Genomic DNA, 15,918 nt, shown 5'->3' with positions numbered 1-15,918 from the left:
CCAGCCCAGCGTTCCTCATGATGTACTCTGCATATAAGTTAAATAAGCAGGGTGACAATATACAACCTTGACATACTCCTTTTCCTATTTGCAACCAGTCTGTTGTTCCATGTCCAATTCTAACTGTTGCTTCCTGACCGGCATACATCACTTCAGTTGTGTCCAACTCTGTGTGACCCCACAGACGGCAGCCCACCAGGCTCCCCCATCCCGGGGATTCTCCAGGCAAGAACACTGGAGTGGGCTGCCATTTCCTTCCCCAGTGCATGACAGTGAAAAGTGAAGGTGAAGTCGCTCAGCTGTGTCCGGCTCTTCACAACCCCATGGACTGGAGCCCACCAGGCTCCTCCATCCATGGGATTTTCCAGGTAAGAGTACTAGAGTGGGCTTCTCCCTTCACTGGCTATCTTTCCCCTTTTCTAGGATAAAATTCAAAATCTTTAATAAAGATAATAAATGTAAAGGACGTGGCACAAGCATCTTAATGACAACTCCCAGGTTACAAACATGTACCCGCTTCTCTAAAATGCTCTTTTTAGAGAGGCAAGTTTGTTCCCAAGAGATTGTGTTTGAAATGACAGACATAAAAAAAGTATTTTAAATGTATTTCGTAATCTTATCTTTGTGGTGCTATATCTTGGAGTCTTTCTGGGCTACAGGTCATAACCACTGTGGGTTGTGAGATCAGTTTTAGAGGGTCAAAGCTAGGACTTTTTAGAAAATGAAACAATATAGAGAATACATAATGGTAAGGGTCAATACTGTTTATGAAACTTGTTTCCATTTTTATAAACAGAAATCTGGTATAAAATGTATTTTTTCTATCATGAGTTGTCAAAAAAAAATCTGAAATCCACAGTCTAAGCAATTTGAAACTATGATGCTATTGTATTGCTATAATTTTTTCATCTATGACTAAGAAATTATACCTCAAGTTTAATTTTCAATAGATTTCAGAATTTCAGTCATTTAAAAATGGCTCCATTTCATGTTCCGTTCCGTTCCGTCACTCGGTCGTGTCCGACTCTTTGCGACCCCGTGGACATGTAGCCTACCAGGCTTCTCCGTCCATGGGATTCTCCAGGCAAGAATACTGGAGTGGGTTACCGTTTCCTTCTCCAGGGGATACCCAATCTTAAATGAGGTCTGACAAGTTACCTAACAGTGTTGAAACAGCAAAATTTAACTGAATACCTATATCACACAACTATCAGAACTCTGTGGTTCAAACCCCCAAGGCTTTCCTGTTTCTGGCAGCAGAGATATGAGCTCATGATCTGCAACTCAGAGACTGCCTCTCAGGGATTCTTAACCTTCTCTGTGGCATGGAAACCTTTACCAAACTGATGAAAAGTCATGGTTCCCTGCTTTTGAATGGAATGTAAGATTACCAAGGAAATTAGTTACACTGAAATGCAGTTCTATTCTTGACCCCAAAGGGATCTGTGGATTTAAAGGTAAGTATTTATCAAGCTAAACATTACAGTGAGTTTAAGAATTTATACATAAGGAGTCTTAGGTAACTAAAGTACATTTTAAGAAACACAAAGCATTTTGAGAAACAATATCTAGGGACAAGAGAAAATTCCAGATAATGAAACAGGAATGGGAGGTATATTTGAAAAATGAAATACTGATAAGCTTACCTCAATACTAAAGGTTTCTTCCCTTTCTCTATTTCTCTACTCTCATGTGTATATGGACTGCCTGCTAAAATCAACATTACTTAAGCAAACTTATGCCAAGGAAACTATATTTTTGACCCCTCCCCACAAGAATTATAAAATGCAGCTACAAGAATTAAAAGCAGGATAGATTTCACTCAGTAACACAAATACTCCTGCATAATTGAAGACTCTGGGCATCATTCTATTCCTTATAGAGTATCATAAACTCATCTTTCTAATAATTTTGAATCAGTAAAATGAGATGACAATCTGCTCTGAAGTCAGTGTTTCAGTGATTTATGATATGGGGGAAGGAATAAGAATTAAAAGGGTGGGTTGCGGAGTTTGACTCAGCTGAGAATCAATCTGAGAAAGACATTGTTACCAAAGATAGTGTACTGGAATAAAAAAATGTTAAAAATGTAAAATGTATTTTAGAAGGTTTTCTATCCCAAACTTATCTATCCAAAATAAATTGTTTGAATTGGAAAATTTCACTTAAATCTAATTGCAGTTAGATTTTCTACACTTGGATCCACTCCTGTGTGATTTCAATACACCGTCTTTAAAAAATTTTTTTAATTTTTAACTGGAGGATAATTGCTTCACCAATGTTGTGTTGGTTTCTGCCAAACAACAAGAAGAACCAGCTGTAAGTGTATGTATGTCCCCTCCCTCTTGAACTTCCTTCCCACCCTCAACCCCATCCCACTCCTCTAGGGTGAATACTTCATCTTTTGAAGTCTTGTTTAAGTTTCTTTGCTCCTTCATTACCCTGAATAGACCACTTATCAGTTCCTATGGCTTCAGGGCCCTTTTAAACTTCAAATCTACTTTTATTACTTTAACATTTAAAAAATATCACAATAAAAAGCAAGAAACTAGGATACAAATGACTAGTGGAGATAATGCTAAATAAAACACATTCACACTATACTTTGCACGCTACGTGTGTGCTAAGGTGCTTCAGTCGTGTCCTACTCTGTGCGACCCTATGGACTGTAGCCCGCCAGGTTCCTCTGTCCATGGGGATTCTTCAGGCAAGAATACTGGAGTAGGTGGCCGTGCCCGCCTCCAGGGGATCTTCCTGACCCAGGGATTGAACTATACTATACTATAATTAACTTTAATCAGGAATTGGTGCCTTAATATCAATTAATGGCAAATGTACCATCTCTTATTTTGATTTGGGAGAGAAAGGTTAGACAGGGACTCCTGATCACTTACAGGAGAAAAGAAAGATGAAAGGGGAATCACTAATTGAGGATAGAAGAGAGGACACTGGAACAACAAAAATACTTTGCTAACTTTAGCATTTTGCTGAGTGGCAGTGCTGTTTATTTTCAAAAGACAAAACAAATGTTACGCAAAGGGACATTTCTGTCAATTTAGCACAATCCTGCTGTGCTATACAAAACCTACCTTTATATGACTTATGAGATATTTTTAGAAGACCCACTTTATTATAAAGGAGCCTCATTACCTCAATTATATCACTGTATAACCCACTTCATTCCAGTATCCCATTCTTCTGACAGATTCACTCTACTGGAAAGGACTCCCAGATTCCCATGACTGCCTTTGAGCCAAATCTAGTGTATTATACCTATTTTGATTCTTCTGCTATTCCACTGCCATATTGTGCAATTACTTCTGCCATCTAAAACTCAATTCTCATATAGCTAACTCTACAGCTAACTAAGCCTGTTTCTTCATCTGTAAGATGGGAATAACATTCACTGTCAAATAATTATTATGAAAATTAAGAACTTCCAGTTTCTGATCTAGCGTGCAAGTAGAACCAGTGCTAGGGTAGAAAAACCTAAACTATAATTTTGCTGGGAGCTGTATGATTGCTGGGGTTTCAGTATAGACAAGCCTGAGTTATAAACTCCAGGGGAACCCCACACTAAATTTGTTAAGTGTTACTTCCATGAGCTATACCAGGTCCTCACAGTGATTATTAGAATCACTTATTATTAGATTATTAATTATTTTACTAGAAAATATGCTATTAGATTATTAGAAAGATCCCCTCATGCTTGCAAGAGGAGGAGGAGAAAAGGAACTATTTTGATATATGTCAGAGCATTCTTCACCTTAAGGGGCAGAGGTGGACACAATGAGAAGCATTGGGAATTGCAAATTAAAACAAGTAAACAAAAATATCACTACACACCTATCAGAATGGTGAAAACCTAAAACACTTGACAATAGCAAATGCTGGTGAGGATATGGATGGAACAACAAGAAATCTCATTCACTGCTGGTGGGAATGCAAATGGTACAGCCACTTTGAGAGACAGTTTGGTGGCTTCTTACAAAACTAAACATACTCTTATACAATCCAGCAATTGTGCTCCTTTGGTACTTACCTAAAGGAGTTGAAAACTTACATCCACCTAAAAAACCTACACATGGATTTAACAGCAGCTTTAATCATAATTGCCAAAACTTGGAAGCAACCTTTATGTAAATAAACTCTAATACATCAAGGCAATGGAATACTATTCAGCGCTAAAAAGAAATGATCTATTAAGCCATGGATAGACATGGAGGAACCCTGACTGCATATGACTAAATGTAAGAAGTCAATGTGAAAAGGCTACATTCTATTTGATTCTAAATATAAGACATTCTTGAAAAGACAAAAAAAAAACAACAACAACCTATGGAGACAGTAAAGGATCAGTGGTTGCCAGGGGTTAGAAGGAAGGGATGACTATGTGAAACAGAGGCAGGACAAATATCCTGTATGATACCATAATGAAAGAGACATGTCACTGCACATTTGTCCAAACTCATGCAATGTACAACACCAAGAGTGAACCTTCATGTAAACTATGGATTTTGGATAATAATGATGTTTTAGGGTAGGTTCATTAAAAAAAAAATTAAATGTGGCCCAATCAAAATTCCAGCTGGCTTATTTTCAGAAATTGACAGTGATACAGAACTACAAGGGACTAAGAATAGCCAAAATAATGTTGAATAATAAGAACAAAGTTTGAAGAGTCACATTTCCTGATTTCAAAACTTACTGCAAAACTAGTGTAGGCCTAGCATTAAGAACAGACATATAAAATCAATGGACATAACAGAAGAGTCCAGAAATAAACCCTTAACACTTATTACAGACAACTGATTGGGGGCACAACAATGGGGAAACAATATTCAAAAAGTGGTGCTCTAACAGGATAATCCATGTAAAGTAATAAATGTGGGCTTTCCTTACACTGTACACAAAAATTGACTCAGGCGAAAACACAGGAACAAATCTTTGTGAAACTGGGTTAGGTAAAACTTGCTCAGACACAACACCAAAAGTTCAAGTGACAAAAGAAAAAATAAACTGGACTTTATCAGAATTAGCAATTTTTGTGCTCAAGTAATACCGTCAAGAAAGTAAAAAGACCACAGCAAAGAAAACCATAAACAAAATGAAAAGATAACCTACACAAAGGGAGAAAATATTTGGAAATGAAGCTACCAACAAGGGATAAATCTCATATATATATATATACGCACACACACACACACACACAAAAGGCTCATGTAGTTCAATAAATTAAAAAAATAAAAATTAAAAAATATGCAGAGATCTAAATAGACATTTCTCCAAAGAAGACATACAGATGGCAAAAAGCACATGAAAAGATGCTCAACACCACTATTAGAGAAATTCAAATCAAAACTTCAGTGAAGTATCACATCAATCAGAATGGACATCATCAAAAAACCCTACAAATGCTAAATTCCAGAGTAAGTATGGAGAAAAGGGAGCCTCCTACACTGTTGGTGGGCATGTACATTGATAAAGCCACTGTGGACAACTGAATAAGGTTCCTTGACTAAAAATAGAGCTACCATATGATCCCCAATCATATGGTATATGTCTGGAGAAATCATATTTCAGACACATACATGCATCCCAACGTTTACTGTAGCACTACTTACATAGCCAGGACATGGAAGCAAACTAAATGTCTATGGACAAAAGAATGGATAAAGAAGTGGTATATGCACACCATGGAATATTACTCAGTCATAAAGAAGAATGAAAACAATGCCATTGCAGCAACATGGATAGACCTAGAGATGGTCATAATGAGTAAAGGAAGACAAATAGCATATGATACTGCTTATATGTGGAATATAAAAATAACATGGTACAAATGAACTCATTTACAAAACAGAAACAGACTCACAGATGTAAAAAAAAAAAAAACAAACTTATGGCTACCAGGGAAGAAGTGGGGGGGAGGGATAAATTTGGAAATTGGAATTGACATATACACACTACTACACATAAAATAGATAATTAATAAGGACCTACTGTACAGCACAGAGAACTCTACTCAATACTCTGTAACAATCTCTATGGGAAAAGTATCTAAAAAGGAGTGAATGTATATACATGTATGACTGATTCACTTTGCTGTACAGCAGAAACTAACACAACACTGTAAATCAACTATACTCCAAAAAGCATTAATTTTAAAAAAAGTGAAAAGACAATCCACAAAACAGGATAAAACTTGCAATCTCATATCTGACAACAGATCAGAATATATAAAGAACTCTTGACAACTCAATAATAAAAAGACAATCTGATTAAAAATGGATAAAGGATCTGAATAGACATTTCTCCAAAGATATACAAATGGCCTAGAAGCATACAAAAAGATGCTCAACATTAGCTTTTACAGAAATGCAAGCAAAACCACAATGAGATATCACTTCATAGTCATTAGAGTGGCCATTTAAAAACAAAGCAAAAAGCAGATAACAAGTTTTGGTGCTGACATGCAGAAATTGGAACCCTTGTGCACTGCTGGTGGGAATGTAAAACCATACTACAAGTGTTCAGGAAAAGTCTGGCAGTCCCTCAAAAGGTTAAACATGGAATTATATGACACAGCAATTCTACTAGGAAGTATAAACCAAGAGATATAAAGACATATCTGTATAAAAACTTTAATTCAAACATTTATAAAAGCATTCATAAGAGCCAAAAAATGGAAGTGCAAACATTCATCAATGATGAATGGCTAAACAAAATGTGGTCGATCCATGCAATGAAATACTTCACAATAAAAAGGGATGAAGTCCTGATATATACCACAGGATTCATATAGATGAATCTTGAAAACAGTAAGAGGCCAGCAACAAAAGACCACATATTAATATGCATATTGGTATGTACTTCTCATGTTGTTTAGGTGCTAAGTCATGTTTGACTCTTTGCAACCCCATGGACTCTAGCTCTCCAGGCTCCTCTATCCCTGGGATTTCCCAAGCAAGAATACTGGAGTGGGTTGCCATTTCCTTCTCCAGGGGATCTTCCTGACCCAGGGAAGACATGCATTGGCAGGCGAATTCTTTACCACTGAGCCACCAAGAAAGCCTGCACTTCTCCTTGGGGAAATACAAATTAAAACTACAATGATACACTTCTACAGACTTATTAACTCCAAAAGAAAAGCTTGACTGACAATACCAAGTGCTGGTAAGGATGTAAGGCAAATAGAACTCTCAAAGGCAGCTGACAGGAGTGTAAACTGGTGAAACCACTTTGGTAGCTTATTTTAAAATGCATCCCAAAATAGGATGGATTGATAAAGGGGTTGAATATATGTTAAAACAAATTCAGCAAAATGTTAACTACAGACTAAGTGGTAGGAATATGGGTGTCCAAACAATTCTGTCAACTTCTCTTTATTTTTGAAATTTCTGTAATACAATATTGTGGGAAAAACTAAATTCATATCTGTTCCATTACCCAACATTTCTACTCCTGAATATACACAAATAGGTATTTATGTATATTTTTTAAAAATGTTCATAGCACATTCATACAGCCAAACCTAACACAACCATCAAATAGTAACATGGATTTTAAAAGTGTATTTAGGGACGTTGCTGGTGGCTCAGCTGGTAAAAAATCTGCCTGCAATGCGGGAGATCTGGGTTTGATCCCTGGGTTGGGAAGATCCCCCAGAGAAGGGAAAGGCTACCCCCTCCAGTATTCTGGCCTGGAGAATTCCATGGACTTTATAGACCATGGGGTCTCGAAGAGTCGGACACAACTGAGCGACTTTCACTTTCACTTTCTGGTGGTTCAAAGGTCAAAACTTTACCTTCCAATGGGTTCAATGCCCAGTCAGGGAGCTATAATCAAAGTCGAAATATAAAAAAACAGAAGCAATATTGTAACAAATTCAATGAAGATTTAAAAAAAAATTATCTACATTAAAAAAAGTGTATTTATTCAACTGAATCCTGTACAGCAACGAAAAATAATGAGCTGCTCCCAACATATGAAACAACAGAACTGAATTTCACAAACAATGCTGAACAAATTATTTAAGTTCAAAATTGCGTAAAAACAATATAAGGTGTTAAGAGGTCAGGATAGTGGTTACCTTTGGAGAAAGGGCATTGTATGTTGCAGGGATATGAGGGAGCCTTTTGGGGGGTTGGATATTGGCTATATACTGATGGTGGTTATAATATGTAAAGGCTTCCCTGGTGGCTCAGACGGGTAAGGAATCTGCCTGCAATGCAAGTTCACTAGGTTATGTAGCTAACGAATTGTTATTTATACTATTAAAGATATAGTCTTTATTGTATTGTATATAAACAATGAAAAGGTTTCACACACATATCATACTTTAACCATACAAGACTATACAACTCCCTCTAAATTCACGCTCACTACCTACTGATTATTCTTCTGGCTCCAAGCTCCCCAACTCATAGTTTAATCAGGGCAGTTCTTCTCTTTTACTCATTTTTTATACTGATGTTCATCATTTGATATCTTCAGAAGCTAAAGAGTTATTTTGTGATTCACTGCCCTATATTATAAATCGATCCTTCAAATTAAAAAGTCTGAAACAATTTAATACTTGATTATACTGTTTCACACTGAATAAATGCTTCATGTATATACATTAATCTTTTCTCCTTAAAGTAGTAGCTCCTTAGGGGTAAAGAACTCATTTTTCCTTTTGTCTTGGTGCCCAACACACACCTACTGACTGGTAGAAGAAATGAGGTATCAAATGTCTTGGTTTTTAACCTTAAAGTCTTGCTAGTCAGTTTATGGTAAACTGCTTTATTCCACAAATGTAATAATTAAATTATTATACAAAATTATGTGCAATTTTAACTAACTGGGACAATTATAAAAGTCTCAATAAATTTAGGAACTAATATATCTGGAGGATTGCTTTCTTCATTCCCATACTTTCAGATCTCTTATTTACCTTATTGTACGCTCTCTGGATTAAGTAACAAGATAATTGCTCAACTGCCCCTGGGAGCACACTCCAGGTTTGCTATTTAATTAAAAGGTAGGTATGTGTGCATTCACATTAAAATGAACTCAAAATATTTTTAATTGGATACAAAAAGGAACTCTTCAAAGACTTCAAAAGCAACATACCACAAAGTCAAACTGAATATCAAAACGAAAAGGTCAGTCAGATTCCCCAAGAGCAGAAAATATATTTAGTTCTCCCTTATCACTTTACTTTTCAATTGTATGTAGCAATCTCTTCTGCCATTAAAAACACATACACTTTGCCTATCTATATGCTTGCTTTTCTTCACATCTTGCATTTATATTTCCACTCTGAGTCTTTGGTATTTTTACCATCTCACTCTTAATGTCATTTATATCACAAGTGCAAAAATCCTGAATATTGAGCAGGTTAACAATATCATTAGTATTTGTTAAATTCAATATTAAAAGTTACTGACAAGTAATCAACCAAAGTCTGTCTAGTCAAGGCTATGGTTTTTCCCGTGATCATGTATGGATGTGAGAGTTGACTGTGAAGAAAGCTGATCACCGAAGAATTGATGCTTTTGAACTGTGGTGCTGGAGAAGACTCTTGAGAGTCTCTTGGACTGCAAGGAGATCCAACCAGCCCATTCTGGAGGAGATCAATCCTGGGTGTTCACTGGAAGGACTGATGCTAAAGCTGAAAAACTCCAATACTTTGGCCACCTTATGCAAGTTGACTCACTGGAAAAGAATCTGATGCTAGGATCGATTGGGGGTGGGAGGAGACGGGGACGACAGAGAATGAGATGGCTGGATGGCATCACCGACTCAATGGACAGGAGTCTGAGTGAACTCCAGGAGTTGGTGATGGACAGGGAGGCCTGGCGTGCTGTGATTCATGGGGTCGCAAAGAGTCAGACACGACTGAGCGACTGAACTGAACCAACCTCTGGGAATTTGTTACAGTCTTTAAAATAAGTTATGATACAGGACAGAAACACAGCATCCCTAACTCTTTATATCATCCCTAACTCTGCTTGAAGAAAGGTAATACATAGAAGATAATCATATTCAGAAATGGCTTGGGGCAAGATGACAAAGAAATATAACATTTAATTTAAATTGTATTTATTTACATCATCCACTTTCCTCTCCCTTCCTCATTTCTACAAGTTCTGAAGTTGGCTGAGACAGTGAAGACAAAAAGTAGTGGTGAAGTAAAAGTAAGTAAGTAAGTAAGTGGTGAAGTAAAAGTAAGTAAAAAGTAAGGTGAAGTAAGTAAGAAGTTAAGTTGAAGAAAAAAGTCAGGGAGAACCTAGAGTAGCCAGTCTGTGACACTTATACTATGTAGAAGGAACCAAGTAAAATTAAGATCATTAAAAAAAAATTATATCTTTATTAAGATTTTTTAAAAGATCAAAATTTTACAAAAATATATACCAGGAAGTACTAACTAAAAAATATTTTAAGAAAGTTCTCAGATCTTCTGTACCAAGTACTCATTACCCCTATCTTCTCAAGTTACCCTATAATTAGTCCTAGAATTAAACTCTAACACAAACTGTCCTAATCTTAAAGGTGCTCATACATTCTTAATGGCAAAGAATCAGCCTTAATTAAAGGACATCCAGAGTGGGAGATCATGCACAGACAAAATTCCTGCAACAACGGTTACAAATAAATTGTTTATTTAAAAAAAAGAAAGATGAGGCAAGCTGAACACAGACCAAACTCAAATGAAAAAAAAATGTAAAGAGATTAACTTTCCCAAAGCTTATGCACTTTAGAAATTAGAAGTGATGGGACAAAACTGAATATAGTCAGATAAAATAGTTAACATGGGAGAGAAAAATAGCAGAACCCGCTAAAGTACGAAAGTCAAACACTAAAGCACAGGATTCTGGGAACAATTTACACAGAAGTCAACAACCATAAAACTTCACACTTACAGAAAAACACAGTAACTGATTTTCACGTTGATTCAATTGAGTGTCTGCTATGTGAAAATAGTTCTAGCAATGCAAAGATGAATCATCAGACTTGGATTCTGGTAGGGGAGATGTAACATTGTTATAAAGTTAAAATCAAATAGGAAAGGTAAAGTGTCCTAAGAAAGGTAAACAAGTGCTAAGTGAGTTCAGATTAAGAAGCTATTCATGTTGGGGGAGATCAGAAAAGGACTCCTAACATTTGAGCTGGACACTGCAAACTAAAGTTTACACTGGGAATGATTAAGAGGGGTATTCTGGGCAATGAGCAAAGGCAGAGGCTGGGAACCAGAAGGCATACATATATACTGGGTTGGCCAAAAAGTTCACTCGCATTTCTGTGTAACATCATTCAAAAACCCGAACGAACTTTTTGACCAACCCAAAAGATTAACTAGCAAATGTCAGTCTGACTACAGTACAGATTTTATGTGCATATGTGTGTGTTCAGTCGCTCAGTTGTGTCTGACTCTTTGAAGACTCCATGGACTGTAGCCCACCAGACTCCTCTGTCCATAGAATTTTCCAGCAAGAGACTAGAGAGTGTGTGTGGGGGGGCGGGGGGGGGGCAGTTGGCCTTTGGACAGATGTCTGCCACCCTGCCTCCCCAGATACCAGCATCTGAAATAAAACAAACTTTCCTTTCCAAAAAAAACAAAAAAACCACAACTGTAGTGGGTCACCATTTCCTTTTCCAGGCAATCTTCCCGACCCAGGGATTGAACCCTCATCTCTTGCATCTCCTGCATTGGCAGGCAGTTTCTTTGCCACTGTGCCACCTGTAATTCCATATGAGACTACAAAAAGCTGGGAAAGTATAAAAGAAGTCAGATTATAACTCTGAATGCTAAGACAGGTCTTCAATGATGAGTCATGAAGAATTATTAAGGATTAAGAGGTAAGGGAATCTGATTTGGACAGAATCTACTGAAAAACAAGGGATGAAATAAATAGGGAGAAGAGCAGACATTAAACAGTAAACTGTGAGAGGTCATGAAGACCTCAGTTACAGTGGTGATGGTGTAAGAGGGAGAAGGCAGAGTTCTAGGTCTATAATGTGTAAGGTGCCATTCCACTTTACTGAGAAACTTTTAAAATCTGAACACATCATTCTCACTTTTAAGAAAATTGTGATCTGGAAAAATAATAAATGTTAAAGCATCAAGAACTAATTAATAAGGTAATATATGATTTCCATATAAATATCACACAGGAAAAAGTACTGTACTTGAAGAAATCAAGGGAGGGAAAAATAAAAGTCGAAGCTTTATTAAAGAGTTTGGAGTTGATCTGCACCTCAATGAAAAGGTAGAACTTTAAGAGGGGAGGGATAAAATCTCACAAACAATTCGATTAAAAAGAGTAAGATATGTTAAACAATTTATTAAGAATAAGAAATGTGAGCTAAAGGTAATTTTCAGCAAAATGGTAAACAAAACACTAGTACATTTAAAAAAATAATAATAATACAGAAAAACCCCTCAAAACCTCAATTACCTGAACTTAACTTCATAAAGATATCAAAAAAAGAAGGTATTATTTATTACAGGTTTGAAAGCTTAAAAATAAGTATTTTCTTAGTCTAGATTTTTAAATGAGAGAGTTCTAAAGGAGAGACCACGCCTTAAAAATAGAACTTTCAGTCTGAAATATCCAAAATGTTATGTTTTGTTATTTGTGAAAGAAGTTCCTCAAGACAACATAATCTGATAAACCCTCTTCATATTCTACATATAAGTAACAACCAGGATATGTACTCAGACCCATCTGACTCCAAAACCAGAGCTACAATTGCACTCAGTGCTGTATTATAATTTTTCTTCTGATTTCAAAATATCAAATGTATTAATAACAAAGTGCAGGGCAGAAGTAAGAGATCAGTAAATCTCAAACTACTGAACATACAACTGCTGCAAAACTGAGAGATACCACTTTCTGCAAATATATACCTATTCAGATAAAAATACTGAATACTGTAAAGAGCTTTTTTGCAGTCACTGAATATTAACTTTTCAACAGAGTGAATTAACCTACGAGGAATGGGGGTCTTAGAGTGACTAGTGGTTTTTCAATTAGTTCACTTACACCTTCCAAGGCTGGGCTATTTTACCTGGCCCTTTCCTCAGCCTTTCATGACTTATCTTCCCCCTAACAACCCTTCTAAGAGTGTCCGTGATGGGTAGATTTCCTTTGTATTCTTTTTAAAAATTCCTTCCTTAAAAAGTAGATGGTATGTCAAATTTCTTGTTTTTTATCTTCTAATTCAAGAAAAGCTCTAACCTCTTATCTCAGATTTCTTTAAGGACAAGATTCACGTTCTTTCTCATAAAATAAACATTTTGTTAAGATTACAAAGGGTTGAAAAAATTACACTATTTTATCAATGATTATTTTAAACCAATTACTATATTTAGTATTATTGGGACTAGATTTTTAGGATTGATTTCTTAAAAATGATCCACAATAAAGGAAAAAGGCACTAGGAACATGCATAATTTTTATAAGACATTCAACTGCACTTGCCTCAAAATAAATATATTAATTCATTTAAAGGAAATCCAGTCTTCAACCAGTAACTGAGTGCCTATTATGTCCCAGCACTATTCGAGGCACTTGGGAGACCACAATTTTTAAAAAGCTCCTTTTTCTTCATGGAGTTTACCACCAGCGGGAGAAACAGGTAATAATAAATAATGTTAGAAAATGATTAGCGCTATGGGAAAATAACAGAACAGGGTAAGCTTAGCAGAGTGCTAAGGTAAGTGCAATTTTAAATACGGTGGTCAGATAGGATTTAAGAAGGTGTCACAATTTGAGTAAAAACTTGAAGGGAAGGGAGTCAGCCATGATGATACCTGGGGAAAAAGTACTCAAGGCACAGAATCAAGCAGGGCAAAGGTTCTGGTGTATCCTAGAACAAAGAGGGGAGAGAGGTTAAAGAGAAGCCACCAAAGGGTAGAGTAGTAGTAGGTATAAAGAGAGCTATGTATGCGGGCAGAGAGTACAGATCATGTAAGGTTTATGGGACTCTAAGGAATCTGGATTTTACTTTGAATGAAATGAGGATTCACAGCAAGTTTGGTAGAGTGTCATGATCTGTTTTAATACAAACAATCTGGATGATAGATTAAAACACAGATTAAAGGGAGAGCAAGGGTGAAAGCATGGAGACCAGTGAGGAGGCTACAAAAGAAACCCAGGAGAGAAATACGTATTTTCCATAAACTTGACCACAGTTTATTTATGCATACTTTCAAGCATAAACAGATAAAACAAATCTCAGATCCTGCTAATAGGAAATAACTGGATCTTATTGAAGTTTATTATAGAGCTCTTGGCATATACATGTACACACATCTTTTAACTACTCACTGCAGAATACCAAATGTGTTCCTTTACAATCAGTTATTCTCTGAATTTTTAAAATATCCTTTTGTAGCTGAAATTATTCTTTAAAGAAATAAGCCAGCATTTCTATAGCTGTCAATTATACACTATTTTTGAAGAAAAAATAAGTTACTTCTGTTCATTAAAAGTATAAATTATTTATCTTGGATTGGTGTTTCTCAGACGATCTGAATTTTACATTCCTAACACATTTTCCATTACTAAAACATTTCAGTTCCTTCAGGTAAGACAAATTTCTACACAAGTTTCTCTTTTTATACTTCTATCTTTAAAGAAATTACTTTCTTCAAATTGATACCAAAGTTGCCTATCAGTATCTGGGTTGTTCATTTCAGGAAAGGGCAATCATGAAAAACTCCCATTGTCACAAATAACATGTTTCAAAAAAATGTTCCTACAAGATACCAAAATAAAACTCTCTTTATTATCTTATCCTCCTGGAAAAGGCAAATATTGAATACAATCTCCATAAATTCTAAAGAAGTTATTCTTAACAATGTATAAGATATATATGTATTTAAGAGAAAGAGCACAACAAGTTGAAGGTATTTTACTTGCTTAGAAGAGGACTAAGGAATATAGGAGATTTTGAAATAAAAACTCATACCTCTGAAAAATTTTTTTCATGAAATGGAAATAATCACACTGTCCTATAACATTTATGAAGGAAATCAAGAGTGAAATTTGAAGGAAAGTAAGAGTGAAGCAATTTCCTTGCTTCAAAGACTCAGGAAAGCACTTAGATTTGGCTTGGATTTCTAAAGAGACTTCTCCTGTGACAATTCTTTGGAAGAAATGGGTGTGTAAACTTACATAACAATACTCCATTCAAATTCACTAATTCACTCAACATTTAAGTGTTTATGTGCCAGAAACTGCACTAAGCACTGGGGGTAGTCCCTGTTCTCAAGGGCTTAGAGTTTTCCCTTATTCCAGTTACTGAGCAACTACTATGAAGCCAGATGTTGTGGATACAACAGGAAACAGAGTTCCTACCTGCATTCAGCTTACACTGCCTCAAGAATGAGACACACATCTAACTTAACAAGGACAACATATAAGTGTTATACGTATTGCTTTTGAAAATGCGACATTTCCTTCACGGGGGACACAAAGAAGGGAGTGATGGATTCAGGGAGAGAGGGAGGGGAATTTAGGAACTTCAGATACAGCTCAGCTGAGTCCTCAAAGAGGATTACACGCTCACCTGCTGACCTTGGGGGAAGGGTTCCAGAGAGAGCAGCCGGAGCTAAGGCAGAGAGGTGTGAATAAGCTGTTGTGTTTGACAGGCCTGGAATATGAATGTGAGGGATAAATCATGGAGTCTTCAGTATGCCACATGAAAAGACTGGACTTTACCAGCATATATGAAAGGCCCCTGACGGGTTTCATTCAGAAAACCAGCGTTTGTGATCAGGTTTTTCTGGTGTGGTGAGACACTGATTTCCATAGGAAACACTAGATAATGATGTCACCACATGAAACAACAAAGGAGACTGCCCAGTTAGAAAATTAAACCCCAATCAGGAAAAAAAATTAAGCCACTTAACTATCCAAGTCC

At 36.3% G+C, this 15,918-nt stretch overlaps 1 protein-coding gene across 1 annotated transcript in view; it reads right to left on the bottom strand.

Annotated features, from left to right (window-relative positions):
- Positions 1-15,918, bottom strand: part of RNF11 (ring finger protein 11) — a 42,377-nt gene that overhangs the window by 24,837 nt on the left and 1,622 nt on the right. The gene's annotated exons all lie outside the window — the stretch shown is intronic.

This window comes from Moschus berezovskii, chromosome 4 (genome assembly GCF_049115385.1).
Source record: "Moschus berezovskii isolate FMDL1 chromosome 4, NW_MosBer_1.0, whole genome shotgun sequence".
NCBI lineage: Eukaryota > Metazoa > Chordata > Mammalia > Artiodactyla > Moschidae > Moschus > Moschus berezovskii.
Note: the sequence above shows the minus strand (reverse complement) of the source record. Positions and strands in the feature narration are given on the sequence as shown.